General features: G+C 40.2%; 1 protein-coding gene across 1 annotated transcript in view; it reads left to right on the forward strand.

Annotated features, from left to right (window-relative positions):
* Window positions 1–263: 263 nt before the first annotated feature.
* Window positions 264–15,911, forward strand: part of MRAS (muscle RAS oncogene homolog) — a 54,012-nt gene continuing 38,364 nt past the window's right edge. Inside the window, exon 1 of the mRNA XM_015824489.1 lies at window positions 264–392. The gene's annotated coding sequence lies outside the window, so the exon portion shown is untranslated. The remainder of the gene's footprint in view (window positions 393–15,911) is intronic.

Consider the following 15,911-nt stretch of genomic DNA (forward strand, 5'->3'; position numbering starts at 1 on the left):
ATCGCCTCCCTCGTTTAAAATAAGCCCGCTCTGGGGGGGGGGGGAACCAAACCATCTACCTCCCCCTCCCGTACCCCGTTCTTGGGGGGGGGGGAAGAGGCGGTGTTATTTATAAACAGCCCTGGCTGCAATTTGCAGAGAGCTTCTGGCTCGGCCGAGGATGCTGCAGCTTTAAGAGAAGGGATCAAGGCTGATTGGACCTAAAGGAGAGGGGTGGGGGGGGGACGGGGGGAAAGAAGGGGAGGAGTGAGCGGCGAACGCGGGGGAGAGAAAATGGGCATCTTTTCTGGGCTTCTCCGAAGGGATGGCTGGGATTTAGAAGAAAGAGGCGCCCGCTGGAGCTAGGCGGGGGGCTCGTCCCTGGGACCGGCAAGCCAGCTTGGTCAAAGCGGGTGAGTAACACGCGCGGTGTCATTCAAGAACTTCGCTCGCGTCCGTCCCGCTCGTGTAAAAACTGCCTTTCTGCTTCACCCCTTGCACTTTTTCTTTTTTCTTTCTTTCTTTCTTTTTTTTTCAACTCTGGTACGATCTTCTATGGTTGGGAAATATAGGAAAACATACATTTCGCAACTCTTCTGCAACTTCTTTTGGCAATAGTTTTCGGGGTAGCGAGCTGATCCCCCCCCCCCCTCTCTCTCTCTCTCTCTCTCTCTCCCCCTCTCTCTCTCCCTCTTTCCCCCACGCGGATTATTCATTCCTGCGCTTACTCTCCCCGTAAGCGTGATGCATTCGGGCAATATTCCCGAGGCAATCCATTTCGGCCACGGGTGCTGGCGAGACCGATCTTTAAAGGTGCACTTTTTCGAGAAAAGGCGCTTGGAATATTTTTTTTTTTTGGGGGGGGGTTGTTTTTTTTTTAAAGAGCCCGATGCAATAACGCCTCAGAGGACAAAGCCTTGGAGGGGATGCAAAACCAGCCTTTCGAAACAGCGCTTCCGTAGCATAAACAAATTCGAATTCAGGAATAGTTATTTTAATTAACCCTGGTTTGTATAAGTAGGTTTGGAACTTGGGGGAGGAGACTGAAAATCTGAACCTGTTCAGGTGTGAAGGGAAAACAGAGTTAGGAAGACAAAACATAATGCCAAACCAAGTGGCAAGCTGGTGAGAATAAGCTGGTCAAATCCTTACAAACTTAGTCAAATGACTGTAAGGATGCTTCTCTGGATTAGGATTTGTGCAGGTAACATGCTATTAGAGCTGGTGGTAGAAGGTCAAGCCACACAATTTCTTGCTGTAAGCTTAAGGAAACAGTGCTGATAACAAACAATTGAGAAATCAGATATTTAGCAACTTCTGTAGTTAATGATGTGAAAGAAGCAAAACTAATCCTCTGAAGATCCTCTAACATAGTGGATCCTAATCCTTACAAGTTTATCCCACATTATCTGTTATTCCTGAAGGTACAGCATGATTCTTGTGCATTTGTGGACCAGTTGTGAACCTAGCATAGCCAGCCTAGCTGAACATTTTAAGAAATGAAAGCAATCTTCTCGTTTCAGGATGAACTTTGCTTCTGTAGACATTGCATGCAACTTGGCTCTTGAACGTGATCATGTGACACCTTTGCCACATAGCTAGCTTGCAACACTGGGGGGGGGGGTGTTTTACATGTGACAACTTTCCAGCACCAAGGCAACTTTCGTTTCACAAGGGAGAACGTAGTGTTCTGTCAAATCTGGGCTTTCGTCACCTGTGGGGGTGTTGATCCAGTGTGTGGAAGTTGTCATCATGCTGTTACTGTATTTCAGCCTGTTTGTGATAGTGTAGTACAGAGGGAAGGGTGTTGCAACTGGAAAGTGTGGTTAAAAAAAAATAAAAAGAACTATGCAACTGCATACACCATGTAATGAATTATGCAGGGATTTACACCCTCCAAATTCTCAGCAGATGTGTTCAACTTGCAAACTGTCGCTGAATCCGTGTTGACATAATACTAAAAGAACGCTGGAAATGTTCTTTATTCCTTGGCTCTTGGTATAAAAAGTATTGGAATGGTGAAAAGGAGATGAATTCTGTGTTTGTATTATGAACAGATAAGATTCAGTATATTTTTCATGCTTCTCCATTAACTAACATGCTGAATACATCTTAATATGAATCTTAGTAAGCAAACTCCTAGGGAGTGGGAAGAATGAAAGTTATAAATGCTGTTGTTGCATGTTTCAGATTACATACTTCCACAATGTAAAATATTGACATGATTCCAAGACAGGAAATAGGTGATAGTGCATACTAGTCACATACTGTAAAATGGCTTGCTTCATTCTAGTGTAGCTTATTCTGTAAACCTAGGCAATTGTGATCTATCATCCAGGTTTGTGTATTACTGTGTGGCAGATTAGCAAACTGGTTTTATTAATAACCAATGGTCAAAAACCCAGGGCTTAATATCATGTGCAAATCTTGTGGGGCTCCAGGAGTATAAACTATTGCCATTATAACAATAACAGATTAAGTATGTATTAAATAATACAAGAGAAAAGGGTCCTAAATGAAACATTGGATTCCCAAGACCCCTTAAATCGATTCAGAAAGAATGGCTTCTGAAATGCCACAGTAAGACTGAATAGAAGCCCTTTTCTGTGCAATTATTCTATGATTATTTGATTTAATTATTCTGTGATTTGATTCTATAATTTAATTATAATAATAATTCTATAGTTATTCCTTCCTATTCATTATTTGTATCTAAATGGACAGAATTTTGGTTATGTTCTATAGTAGACCAGTTCTTAAACAGGGGAGATTACCCCAAAGGGATCATTTGAGCATATCCTAGGCTAATGGACTAATGTTTAATTAGTTGTCTGTGAGTTGAGGATCCCGTTTGGGACTGCTGCTATCCTTGAATAACACAACACTCTGGGTTTTGAGGCTGGGGGTGGCGATGATATTATTTGAGACTGAGGACAGGAGTAATTGGGTCAAACAGTTTAAGATCTAAATTAAGCTTTGGTTTTCCTGAATTGCACATTCAAATAATAGTTCCTGTTCTACGAATTACTTTGTTGAGATGCAAGAAATTCGAAGCTGGTGCCTTTGTCCAAGAAGTTCCTGTTTCATTCAGACATGATTATTGTTATCTTTGGGGCCATCTGACCCAGGAAGAGTCTGCCCCTCCATTCCACAGAGGCCAAGAAGGTAGGCTGAGAATCCCTCCCCTAGGAGAGGTTAAGGGGACAGAATCAAAATTCAAAATTCAGAAAGCATATTCTTTTAAAGGGCTGTTGGGGCTTGTGAATGCAATTTAGCAGTCAATCCATGAAAAAGTATTTACTTAGCTAAGAAATCATGTGGTTGGTGTTAACTTTGATTTTAATGTTTAACAGTTTATTGTGGTATGTGATTTTTACCCTATTGTGAACAATCTAGAATCGTTCTCTGGAGGTAGCATACGTGTTCTTTTATGTGTAAATAAAAATGTATGCCTAAATCCAATCCAGCGTGAAAACTAGTATGTTTTAGCAATTGAGGTGGGAAATTTGGATCAGGTGCCCTCAGATTCAAGTCTATACTCAATCATAGAATCCACTGGATAATTGGGGCCAGTTATTTTCTCCAAGCCCACTGAGCTTCAGTTTCAAACATCATTAGTAGTCCAATCCTGAATAGCCAAAATAATCAAGGCATGGCTGAATAGTTAAGGCTGAACTGAATCTGAGTTCCCTCCCACTCAAAAATGAGGGGTTTTTTTGAGCTCCAATTGAATTCTGTTATGTATAAACGCTGTTTTAATTATGGTCTGCTGCATATTATTAGCTGGATTCACTCATAGCGCTTAAGGTGTAAATTATGGTTTTCCAAATTGCATGGCTGGGATCACACTAATCCAAAACCAAAAAGACCTACAGTAAGACTTACCAAGATGTGCCGTTATCAAGTACACAATATACTAGAAATTACTTAGAAGTATATCTCAATTTCGCACCAGTGTTATGTGTATTTCCTTAGAGAAGGAATATTTTTTCCTTTTTTGCTTTATTTCTTCTTGGCTGCAGGAGGGGGTTATTTTTTCACCTTACCTCCCTTGGTTCTGCCTACCAAAAATAGAAGTCAGCCCCTTTCCAAAAGATCCCTATTTTAACTATGATCATTCCCTAAATCTAAAATGATAGATTTTTGTAATCATAGTTTAAGTGATTATTAGTACTTGAGCTTTGGGAGAAGCCTTATGTGGATATTGAAATCTTTTTTTAAAGTAAGTGAGTCATATTTTTAGGAGGTTTTACCCATATGTGTCCTAGTAAATATAGTGCTTTAATTCACTGTAATGGGACTCTGCATTAATGTCCAAAATAAACAAGCTATGTCCTACCTAGACAGTACAAACAACAACTATAAGGTCCTGACCCTGAAATTGTAGTTGTCTATACTGTCTTGCAATCAATAAGCTTTCTGCAAAGACTCGTGTGTGCATAATTGGGACCTCAGTAGAATGCTATTTAGAGAAACTAGCAAGGGGGAGAATTCAAATGTGTGCATAACAGCTTTGCTTCATTCATTGTCTTGATGCTCATTTTCAAAATCAAATTGGAAACCAACCCTCTGTGTATATTAAATTGTGTCTTGCACAACTGTGCCCCCTGCCTGGGGTCAGTAGGGTCAAATATTCCATAATACTGGTAAGTAGGAACAGCTTGCATTAAGTGTAGGCAGAAAAAAGGTCAATACCCTTGAACGAAAAGGCTGTGAACATTACACTGGACATATAACTAACTTACCATGTCACTAGAGGCCAAGATTCTGAAGAATAAAATGCAAATCAAGTTTGAAAAAAAGCATACTTTATTTTATAGATCTGGGTTGTATATAGCTTTGTCACCCCAGTACTAATTTGGGGGGTGAGCCATTTATACTTTGCTGTGGCTATTTTGATACCCTGTCTTAGATCAAAGAATGGACATGTCACAACAATTATAATGCGCAAATTAAATGATGCTGCAGTGGAGAAATGAGCCTGACTGTTGGTCCATCTATGCTTGTGTGGTCTGTTGTGATTAAATATATTTGTCCCAAATCTTGGGTCAGAGTTCAACAGTATAAGTAGATTTAGGCAGAAAGAGGGTTATCTGCATGTAACCCTCTTTCGTCAAAATAATGAATGCATCTTGATGCTGCAAGCTTCTCCCTTTCACACATACACTTGACATTACAACACATGTAGAACATAAGTGGGTTTTGCATCATGTTCTGTCCATCAACCAACCCCCATCTCCTCTGGGTGCATCACTGCATGCAACACATTCTCTTTGCCTGAGAAATCAGCACTGGAAATTTGGATTCTTCCCTGGGGGATAAAATGAGCAATATAAATAGGATAAGAAGATTCCAAAGCTATGTGAATAATCCTGAAGCCATGGAATTCTTCTACTTAATAATATTTCTTTACACAATGATCTATGGAGAAAGACTATTTCATCAAAGCCGATCCTCCTCACCCCCTCAAAAATCTGGCAACTAAATAGTTTGCCAACTGTTCTTAAACCTTAATCTCTCCAATATGAGTAGGAGATTATGAAATTCCAAGATCTGAAGGCTTTCAAAACAGTAAATTCTTTAGATGTTTCCTTATTTCTCAGCCTTCTGAACATTGGCTCTTTTATTTATATTTATTAATTCTAATAAAACAGATAAGGGTGTCACATTCCCATTTATAAAGAAGAGATTACATTTATGCTTAGGGATGGCTTGAGTAAGGGAGGGCCAAAGACCAACCCAGATGAGAATGTTCAGACAGGAATGGCTGATAAAGCTTAAAGTCCTGTGTGCACATGTTTGAAGACGGAATGTTGACATGAGCACCTGTGTGACCTGCCTGTTAATCAGCTCCTTTGGATGCAGGCATTAGGCTTGATAAATCCAACGGGCAGAGCCTCCAAAGTGGCCAGTCAGTGTGCAGCCCTCACAATACTAAGTCAGAATTCCCCTAGTATCCCATATGATTGGTTGCCATGCTGGCTAGGACAGCTGGCAACTGTGGTTTCCACAACATTTGAAGTATTGCACATGGTGCACTTCTTCCTAGAATAAACTGTGTCTCATATTTGAGAATCCAAAGGAGCTACTCTGATTCCATAATCAACACTTTGTATTTTCCAACTGGTCATAATTTTAGTCTGTATACTTTGTTAATACTTAAAAGAGGAATCACATACAGTATCAGTAACCTACTATATCAACAGTGGTTCTAATGATTCTCTACAGTGTACACTCTCTCTCTCTCTCTCTCTCTCTCTCTCACACACACACACACACACACACAGAGAGAGAGAGAGAGAGAGAGAGAGAGAGAGAGAGAGAGAGAGAGAGAGAGGGATGACATTTAAGATTCTTCCCAACAAATAAAAATTGCATAAAGTTCTTTTTCTTGATTTATTTGTAACAAGACAGAACTTCACAACTGCCTCTTTTCACCCAATCTACTCACGCACACCATAAGAAGTTACTTTGTAACCGTCTCAACCTAACAATGTTAACAATGCAAGGGTGGGGCTGCCAGAGAGGCACAACATAGACATTAAAAAATCAAAACTGATGAATTCCGTCTGCCCAAGCTATTGGACGCCTGCCCCGTCACACGTAGACACTTGCACTTTTATTTGGCAGTGAACCTTTGTGATGTAAGTGGATAGCATGATATGATGAATAATCATCTTAACTGGCATTGTTGTGCCTTGTGGATTTCCCTGCAGAAGATATAGCAAGAAGAGAAGGGATGCTGAGGAACACACATTGTTGTGAGTTTCTTTAGAACCTTCTAACATTCTCTGGCATATAAGTCGCAAAAGTGGGTGCTCAGATCACCCAACTAGGGGAATGGACTGATTTGGTATTGATTATTCTTGGACATTGTGATCCCACTTCATGGTCAGATTTAGTTTGAGGTTTGGAAAAAAGCAAAGAGTGAGTCTATCACATTTCAGCATACTTTGTTTTGTTTTCCATCAGAATAGGAAGAGATTTACAGTCACACTAGAGCAGGGGTAGGCAACCTTGGCTCTTTTATGACTTGTGGACTTCAACTCCCAGAATTCCCGAGTCAGCATAGTTGCCAACATAGCTGACTCAGGAATTCTGGGAGTTGAAGTCCACGAGTCATAAAAAAGCCAAGGTTGCTTACCCCTGCACTAGAGCATTTATTGGGGAGGCTGCATTAGAAGTCACTTTCTATATTCTGGCATAAAATCTAATGGGTGAGCTACCAGAAAACCACCATCACCAAATCCAGTAAAATCTGCTATTCAATCTGAATTTCTCTCCCCTCCCCACCTCCACCCTTTTTATTTCAATCCATGGGTCTTCATTCCACCTTTGGCTTCAATAAAGAGTAGGTCATTCTGTTCAGTTGTATAGATCATATATAAATATACTGAATAGTATTGGGCCAAGGATGAAGCCCTTGGGAGTCCTCCAGGTCAATGCCAGAACCATTTGCTAGCATTCTTTGGGACATCTGGGCTACAGAATCGGCAACCCATATTTATCTTGTCTGCAGAATTTTTATGAGGTGCTTTGTCAAATACCTTACTAAGATTAAGATATGCTACATCCAATAACATTCCCTTGCTCTACCAAATTAGTCACTCTGGTGTAAAAGAAGAGGTAAAAGTCTGACAAGCCTAGGCTGCTTCCTGATAATAGTAGCAATCCTTCTAACCCAGTGGTTCTCAACCTTTTTAATGCCGCGACCCCCAACCAGTCGTAAGTCGAGGACTAAACCGGTCGTAAGTCGAGGACTAAACCGGTCGTAAGTTGAGGACTAGCCAACCAGTCGTAAGTCGAGGACTTTCCCTGCCCGGGAGCGCCACGCATGCGTGGTTCCGCCCCCTGCGCCAGCCGAGGCGTAGCTGGCAAGCGGCAGAGACGGAGCAGGCCGACCACCAGCTGGCCCAGCCCAAGGGAGGTAAGGCACCCGCCGGAAAAGGGGAAAAAATGGCGGACAGCCTTGCTTGGCGACCCCCGTGAAATGGTCGATCGGCCCCAAATGGGGTCGCGACCCATAGGTTGAGAACTGCTGTTCTAACCACTTAAAGACAGTCCATTCCAGTACTTTGTCCAGTTTTCTTTTCTCCTTTTCAAATATTAGAGCCATATTTGCTTTTCTCCAGTCTTCTAGCATGTTATCTATTCTTCAGGAGTTTTTGGCGATTACAGTCAGCAGATATGAGATCATTTCTGCCAGCGCTTAATACTTGGCCATGAATACCTGTATTCTTTAAGGTAGCAAGGTGGGTTCTTTTTTAACTCTAAACTATCAGTCATATTAGGAGGGGCCTTCCTCTGAGAGTAGAGAGACACAGGTCCTAAGCAATTCCATCTTCTCCCTATTCCCCATTATTATTTCCCCAAGCAACAGATCAACAGCATCTTTGATTTTCATTTTGAAGATTCCTCTCTCCTTCTCCTTCCCCATTATATTTTGCATTCCTTGATCATCTTACATCCTGGTCTTTTATATTATCCCTGGGCTGTCCACCTTTCATCTGAATTTTTAAAATTTGCCTTCCTAAAGTCCAGGATACCGACTCTTTAAATATTTTAATATTTAAATATTTTAAATATTTTCTTTAAATATTTTCTTCCTCTGGTTATCTTGTCCAACTATCAGTTCCAGAATAGCTGATCACCTTGATCTTTCATCTATCTTCTGAAAAATGAAATTGTAAAAAAGAGAGATGAGTAATCTGCTATACTCCTGGTTGAGGTAGTTTTCCAGTAGATATTAGGGTCAGTTGATGTCTCACTTTGCTGCTATTAGCTGCGGTTTGAGCACTTGGTGATTTGATTTAGAAAGGCTTTGTCTGCATCTCCTGCTTACTAGGTGAGTAGCGGATGGTAAACTCCCACAATAATATCGCTTTTGTTGCTAACATCTTTTAATCTTACTCTAAGGCAGGGGTAGTCAGCCTTGGCTCTTTTATGACTCGTGGACTTCAATTCCCAGAATGCCTGAGCCAGCTTAGCTGGCTCAGGAATTCTGGGAGTTGAAGTCCACGAGTCATAAAAGAGCCAAGGTTGACTACCCCTGCTCTAAGGCTTGCAACATAACTGTGGTATTTAGAGAATTTGTTTCAGAGGCATGCAGCTTCTTTACATACAAAGCCACATTAGGTCCCTTAAGTTTTATATCCTTCATTCTCATCCCATCGGGTTTATGCAGGGCTTTTTTTTCTCATTGAACGCCCAGAACGGAGTTCCGGCACCTTTTTTGTATGGAACCTTATAGGGTAGGCAAGGCAGGTTGTATGACGTGTGTGAGTTCCGGCACCTTTTTTTTTTTTTTTTTTTTAAGAAAAAAAGCACTGGATTTATGTGATGTGAAGGTACAATCGTGTTTGCCCTCCTCCTGGTTTGTTATCCATATTCTGAGCACAAATGTACAAACAATTGGCCCTGAGGATGTCACCGTTGATCTCCATGCTACATACACTGGACCTTTCCGTGTCCCCTTTCCTACCTTAAATTTCCTCGACTCTGTCCTACCATGTTTCTAAAGGCCAGGGCTTTTCTATCTGAGTCTAGGTCTCTTTTTAATTTCTTCTTTCTGGGTTAGGTTAAAGCTCCCTCGATCAGATTAAAAAAAAAAAAAAAAAACTCCTGCCAAGCCTATTTTTCTAGCAGTGTTGTTTGTGCTTGGTTAAGCAGGAATGGAGAACAATCAGTCCATTTGATGAGCCCGATAATTTTTTCATTATAACCTGGACACAAGGATTAGGAAGAGAGTATACGTCTAGTTTATCTGTTCTTTATGACGGTGAGCTTCTCACCGCTCACCGCCTTTCTTATTTCGCATCTCGGAGGAGAACTTTGCTTTTGGTGGTCCTTGCAGAATTGAGAGTCCTTTCCATTGCTCTGGAAAGGTTGAGATGATAGCTATTTTTTGGCTTGCTTTCCTTGTTTGTTTTCCAAAACCTCACATCAGTTGGTCAATTCCAGTGATACAGACCTCACCTTGACTTGTGCGCTTTCTGGCCACTTACCTCTCACCACTCCCTTTCAGCTGTTTTCCTTACAGAATCTTCCTTTTGCCACCTCTGTTCCTGAATAGCGTTTTATACCCTGTCCTCCATGGAAGCCGCTTTATGTTGGCCTTAATTGTGTGCCCTCTGTGCTTCACTTTTACTTCTTCACTTTCTGCGATGAGTCCTAAAGAAGAAAGATTGACTCCCACTCTTTTCCTCCCACAAAGCCACGTTCTTATTATGCTTCAAGTGTAATTAGTATACTTAGATACATACCTATCTTTTTTTTTTCCTCAAATGTGCTGTCAGAAATTTACTTGCAAGCTGAGGATATAGCTCCATCTGCTCCCTGATCGTCGGATCGGTCAGGTGCAACACAACCCTCTTCTTTTCATATTGTGCATTTAGATCATTTCTCAAGAAATAAGGAAATAAACACATGCAGGGAAAAAAAAATTGGAGGCCGGTACAGTCAATTAAAGAAACCTCTCCCCAAACTCTGCAGATCAACTCCCACAATTCACCACCTCCTTTCAAAGCTCTCCTTTCCTTATTTGCTTTCCTAGTCACATATTCCCAGCTGCTTGCCCTATTCTAAAAACAAAATGGTTTAATTCAAGTAGAGTAGTAGAGTATGTAGGACATGAAGTCCACCAACATCAGGGAAGCTGCATGCAGCCACGTTTGTGCTACTGAACTGGATTTAGTGGAGTGACCTCCCTGAAAAAGGGTCTCAAAAAGGTACCATGGCATGTATGCAAACATAAAGCTTTATGCAAACAAGTAGTCCTTGACATCTAACAGTTCATTTAGTGACCGTTCAAAGTTACAACGGCACTGAAAAAAGTGACTTATGACCATTTTTCACACAACCGTTGCAGCATCCCCATAATCACGTGATCAAAATTCAGACGCTTGTCACTGACTCACATTTATGACGGTTGCAGTGTCCCGGAATCATGTGATCACCTTTTGTGACCTTCTGACAAGCAAAGTCAGTGGGGAAGCCAGATTCACTTAACAGCTGTGCGACTAACTTGACAACTGCAGTCATTCGCTTAACAACTGTGGCAAGAAAAGTCATAAAATGGGGCAAAACTCACTTAACAACTATCTCACTTAGCAATTTAGCAAATGTTGGGCTCAATTGTGGTCATAAGTCAAGGACTACCTGTACTCAAAGCTACTTGAAAAAAATATCACTATTTTAGTGTAAATGCTCATGAACAGTTCTTGGGCAGCACAACTACTGGCAAACCTTGGAATGTAGAAGAGCACTTATTGCTTCCTTCTTTGCCAATTGATGCAGTCCACTGCATTTTGACAATTTATTTTGACAATTTATTTGAGCTTGGTGCAGGGACTGGAGGTGGGAGAGAGAGAAGTGTTTTTCCACTCTGCCCTATAACAACAAATGACCAAGCCCAGCAGGAAAGCAAATCTGAGGATGAATTCAGGTTCAAGGCTGAAAGGGGAGGGTATTATTGCCAGACTCCAGCAAGAGCAATAACTTAAAAGGTTAAAGAAACACCCCTCGAAGTACTGCTTTAAAGATCAAAGAGGCCCAGGCGGGCTAAGCGGGGTGGTGACCAACGTGAGGGATTGTATTCCAGTTTGAAACAGAAGTGGTGTCAACTCGTGAGCAGAGATGGGATGTTTGGGCCATGGCTTTCTGTGAGTTGGTTCCACCTTCAAACCATTTGAGGCTCATGGGAGATGAATCTGGGTAGGCACAGCACTCTTCTCTAGAATGATATATATATGAAATAAATGCTAGTGTGGCATCCTCTGAGAGTAGGAGGAGGAGATGGGAGATAAATAACTTGGAGTAAAAAAAAAAGGACTAAATAGCCCTCCCTTAGTTTTCCTGTAGCAAATTGCCAACCTCAGACAGTGTAATTTCTGTTTCAGCAATTTATGTCACATTTGTAATACTGGATGTATTCTGGAGCTGGGAGAAGGCTACCAGATGGAAATTATCTCTTGTCTATAAAATAAGTGGACCTGATCTTTCTCCTGAACATCTTCTCCCACAAGGATCAACTTTCCTATCATAACTGTGACTCAGGAATGGCGCAGTAAAAATCAACTTTATTTATAGGTTTTATCCTCCCTTTTCTGCCCTAAATTGTACCCCGGAGCACCTTAGCAGGGTCTTTAAAATAGAAGAAATAAAATGTCTAATTATGCCTTTAAAAAATTGGGTGTTTTGCAGGGGCAGGAGGAAAGCTAAACCATTAGGAGGAGGTGAAGTACCCAAATCTCACCAAAATCAATCCAGGAAATTTCAGATCACATGGTCTTTTGATTGCAACAACCACACGCTTCAGCCATTTCTGCAGCATTCCTAGTAATCAGTTTGCAGCTCACAAGAGTACTTATTTATTTATAGCAATTAAGATGACTGCTCAGCTCACAACTGTGTGAATGCCATATCAAATAGAGCCTGAGATCACTTCAGATTCCTGGACAACAATAAGGTATTGTTGAAGCCAAAGCAATCCACATACCATCTTGCTCGCTATGCAAAACACTATCCCTGAGCATCTGATTGTGTGGGATCATTTTGATTGGAGCATGGATTTGTCAATCCTTAAATCCACTACTTCTCCCCCACACACACACTCCCACTCCCAAAACAATCCGTAGAATAACCATTTATTGCTTTTGGTTTGGTTAAATAATGTACACCTGTGTATGGGAGAAATTGTCCCAAACAAATATTGCTCTATCTGATTGTACAATGCCAGTGCAAGTCTTGGTAAGATATTATGGCGAGTTCTCAAATAGCACTCCAACCGCAAAGGGGCACAAGTAGATTTTTTGGTAGCTTCCTTATTTAGAGTGAACATTAGCTGTATGTTTTATACAGTGCTTTTAATCATCTGAAATATTTGGGGAACAAGAATTTTTTTCTCCTTATGCTTTGACATTATCCTGTGTATGAGGACAGTTATAAGTGGCTATTAATCTAAATCAGGAGTTTTCAAACTTGGCCCATTTATGACTTGTGGACTTCAACTCCCAGAATTCCTCAGCCAGCCACACTGGCTGAGGAATTCTGGGAGTTGAAGTCCACAAGTCATAAAAGGGCCAAGTTTGAAGACCCCTGATCTAAACAGTTCATTATTAATTATGACAAAATACAGATTATAGATGTTGGGAAAACCAGGAAAATAAAAGAGGAGAATTATAAATGAGAGTCCGGTGTCAGTTTATATATCTAGTGATTATCTCATTCAATTTGTGCTTTTAAAGCTAGATGAAAATGTTGGCCAAACATGAAATTGATTTATTTTTATTTTGGCAAACAAAGTATGTTGATTCTGCCTGCACTTAATGATTTACAGGCAAAACCAACAGGAAAGTTACTCCTTACAGTATAAGCATAACCTCTAACTTGGAACAGTGCAATAATTTATTTTATTTAAAGTTAACATCTGAGGGTGGTATTTTAGATTCCACACGAACTACTTTCCTTGTTAGGAGTTGAAGCCAGTTTGTTGACGTCTTTAGTATGTGGTGGGCTGATAGTTTATTGGAGTTAACTATTATATGGAAATAATCAAAATCTTACAAAGCTTTAATATCCCACACAATGAGTGGATTTAATTATTCACCAAGGTGATAGCCTTGATAGAGTTTTTGTCTGATTATCTTTTCTTTTTTCTTAAGTCAAGGAAGAAAAAAAAATCATGATGAATAAGCGTGTTGTGGATTTAGATTTTCATGAATTGTTGGGAGGCATCATTATATGAGCATTGTCTCTTTTTTCTACCGAGTATCAGAAGCTGCCTTCTGTAATGACCCCTCTGTGATTACTTTTGGATTGTTCAGAATGCTTTCCTGGCAGAGTTTATGGATGGTTGCAATTAAAACCCAGGAATATACACATTTTTTTTATAGGCAGAGGTGTACAGCAATATGGATAGAGAATAAAAAGGACTGAATTGAAAAAAGTAGCATTGGTCTTTCTTCTGATGAATCAGATCCACAGAAATAAGTCAGTCACTTACACCCTGGTTGCCTAACAGCTTGACTACTGCAATGCGCTCTAAATGGGGCTGCCCTTGAAAACCACCAGAAGGTTCAGCTGGTCCAGAATGCAGTGGTACAGGAAATGATGAGTATGCCCATATGTCACCTCTGTTTTGCCAGCTGCACTGGTTGCCAGTTTGCTTCTATGCACAATTCAAAGTACAGCAGTTATCTATGAAACCTATATGGCAAAAAACGTGGTTCCTTGTGGGAGTTCCTGTCTCCCCTTGTAGCTGCTTGGCCAATTTGATCTGGCAGGATTTGTATAATTCAGTTCCTTCAGTTTAATGATGCCATTTATTAGGGCCCTGGAAGCAGGTCTTTTCAGTAGCAACACCTGTCCTCTGGAATAAGATTCCCTGCAAGATCCAAATGACTCCAACCTACTTGTGTTTTTGAACGACTTCGAAGACCTGGCTCTTCATCCAGGCCAGGGGTAGGCAACCTTGACTCTTTTATGACTCGTGGACTTCAACTCCCAGAATTCCTGAGCCATGCTGGCTCAGGAATTCTGGGAGTTGAAGTCCACGAGTCATAAAAGAGCCAAGGTTGCCTACCCCTGATCCAGGCCTTTGCCAAAGGAGAACAAAGCCTTCTTTGGATGATGTGGGTTTGTTCCATTTCATTCCTGTCCAATTTTTATTTTTTGTTAACCTTGCCATATTTACTCTTCTTTTTTCCCCACCACTCTATTTTCTTCCTGTTTTTAACATTTTTATTTTTATTCCCAGGTTCATTTGGGAATCAGAGGGCATATAAATTTAATAAATAATATTAATAATCAACCTCAATTTCTAGTTTGCTTTCTGATTATGAAATCTGGCCTGTTGCCCTATCAATGTGGTTAAAAATAGTGAATGAGGTTAGAGAATATTGTCAAATTATAAGTGAGATCTTCCTTTAATTATCTTTTATATTGATATATAAATCATCTTGGATACAATAATACATTACAAATATTTGAATTATATTCCAAGTAGCATATTCTTCCTTGTCTGCTCTTTTCCATTATTTGTATGGTCTTTTCTAAAACAAAACAGATGTGAAGATTTAATTTGCATTAAATGAAGATGACAGCTAAATACCTTTTTTATTTTAGAATTTGGTAGCATTCTTTTTCCTCATTCTGAGGAAAATAATGGACCTGGAGATGATTGAATTAAGATTGCTGCCCTAATGTGAACAATATGTGGCAAAGCGATATCTATTTAGACTATCTCTTTATGAGAAAAAAATGGATAATGCTTTTAAGATTCAATATTTTATTAATGAACTTGTCTTGAATTTCTAGAAAAACTCAATGTGGGGAAAAAGAGAGATAGGGAGGCAGATAAGATAAAGCTTATTGATTGAGGGAAAAAGAAAATGAGCCAAAGCTGAGGTGATGCTAAATGTAAGGCTTGAATTCCATTGACTTTTTTTTTCAATTGCTGATATCTACAGTCAGAAAAGAAAGCCATTTTCATTAGGGTTGAGACTTAACTCTGTTAAGTTCCTGATATGATCCCAATAAAAAAAACTCTTCTCCCCTGGGCCTTAATATTAACAAAGTTTTAAAATGGTGAGCTTTAAGTGATGCATTGAGTATGTCATCCACGTTGCTGCTAAAAAAAAATTCACTGATTAGAATCTGCTTTAAGATCTGGCAACATGCTTAGGATTATAATTCTCATAAAACTGCACACTTTGTAACTAGCCAAAGGAGCATTGTTTAGTCTTTAAGGCAGCATTTCTCAGCCTTGGCAGCTTTAAGATGCGTGGACTTCAACTCTGCCTTGTTCTGTTGGCTTGCATGTTGTTCTCTTTTACAGGTATTCACTTTATCTTCGGAACAGTCCCAGGAATTAAATCAGGTTAACAGAATAAGTATGATGGTTCAAAATTCATGGCTGAATAGAGATTGTACAG

The sequence above is a fragment of the Protobothrops mucrosquamatus genome, unplaced genomic scaffold, assembly GCF_001527695.2.
Source record: "Protobothrops mucrosquamatus isolate PMUCROS unplaced genomic scaffold, P.Mucros_1.0 scaffold2255, whole genome shotgun sequence".
Classification (NCBI taxonomy): domain Eukaryota; kingdom Metazoa; phylum Chordata; class Lepidosauria; order Squamata; family Viperidae; genus Protobothrops; species Protobothrops mucrosquamatus.